This window comes from Brachyhypopomus gauderio, chromosome 9, assembly GCF_052324685.1.
Source record: "Brachyhypopomus gauderio isolate BG-103 chromosome 9, BGAUD_0.2, whole genome shotgun sequence".
Classification (NCBI taxonomy): Eukaryota; Metazoa; Chordata; class Actinopteri; order Gymnotiformes; family Hypopomidae; genus Brachyhypopomus; species Brachyhypopomus gauderio.
The window spans coordinates 3,770,633-3,771,708 of NC_135219.1; the positions used below are offsets into that span (position 1 = coordinate 3,770,633).

A 1,076-nucleotide genomic window follows, 5' to 3' on the forward strand; every position below is an offset into this window, starting at 1 on the left:
GAGTGATGCTTGTGTGGAAACATCTCCGCTGGCCTACAGACGCGACAGAGGACCAGGCTGAAGGAGTCAGCAAGCAGTTGGTGTGTATGGGTGTGGGTGTGTGTGTGTGTGTGTGTGTGTGTGTGTGTGTGTGTGTGAGAGAGAGAGAGAGAGAGAGAGAGAGAGAGAGAGAGAGAGAGAGAGAGAGAGAGAGAGAGAGAGAGAGAAATTTAGATGCTTGACGAATACTAAAATCTCTCCTGGCAGGTCAGGGTCCCACTCCTCCCGACATTTACCCATCTGCACAACGTCAGATAAACACACACACACACATGCTCATACATGCACACACTCATGTGGCTGGGCACACACACACACACACACACGCTCACTCACTGAGCTGCACTGCTCATGTGGATTGCCCAGGCCGCAGGACAGAGACTATGGTTTCTATGGCAACCTCATAGCAGACTGTATGAGTTACCAGTAAACCTCTGGCTTCCACTTTGAGACACGTGTGTGTGTGTGAGTGTGTGTGTGTGTGTGTGTGTGTGTGTGGTGTGAGGAGCTCTGAATAAATTATATATCCATCTCTGCCACTCAGGTTATGCTGTATTATGAAGGAATATCAGAGAGTCTGATATGTGTTTTATAATATAATGTGTGTGTTTGTTTTTCAGATTAAGGGCGTCAGCTCACATGTTCTCCAGCAGTGTTGGAGATTAGATGGACTCACTGCGCCTCTCTTATTATACAGCGTGTCTGAAGCAGCCTAATGAATCTCCGTCACCAGGTCACCTCAGCTGTTGCTGGGGGCTTTAGTAGCAAACACTCTTTGTAGACCAAGACTCAGACCAGAACATCCACAATAAAATTAACATATTTACACATATCACTAACACTAGAGTGATGACTGGTAAATGACTTAAGGACCCTTTAATTATGTGAGGCAGGAACCTTCAATTATGTGTGGAAGGCTGATCCTGGCGTTTGTGTGAGGCCTCTGTGCTGGGTGTAACACTGCGGGTGGGGTCATGCAACTGCCCCCCCAGTGTGAAAGGTTAAACTCCGAGGCTCTGAGGGCAGGCGGCAGAGCG

At 48.1% G+C, this 1,076-nt stretch overlaps 1 long non-coding RNA gene across 1 annotated transcript in view; it reads left to right on the forward strand.

The window, feature by feature from the left end:
- Positions 1–830, forward strand: part of LOC143522608 (uncharacterized) — a 1,985-nt gene extending 1,155 nt beyond the window's left edge. Inside the window, exons 2-3 of the long non-coding RNA XR_013133073.1 lie at positions 1–80; positions 660–830. The exon at positions 1–80 is cut by the window's left edge and continues 51 nt beyond it. This is a non-coding gene — a long non-coding RNA (uncharacterized LOC143522608). The remainder of the gene's footprint in view (positions 81–659) is intronic.
- Positions 831–1,076: the final 246 nt, after the last annotated feature.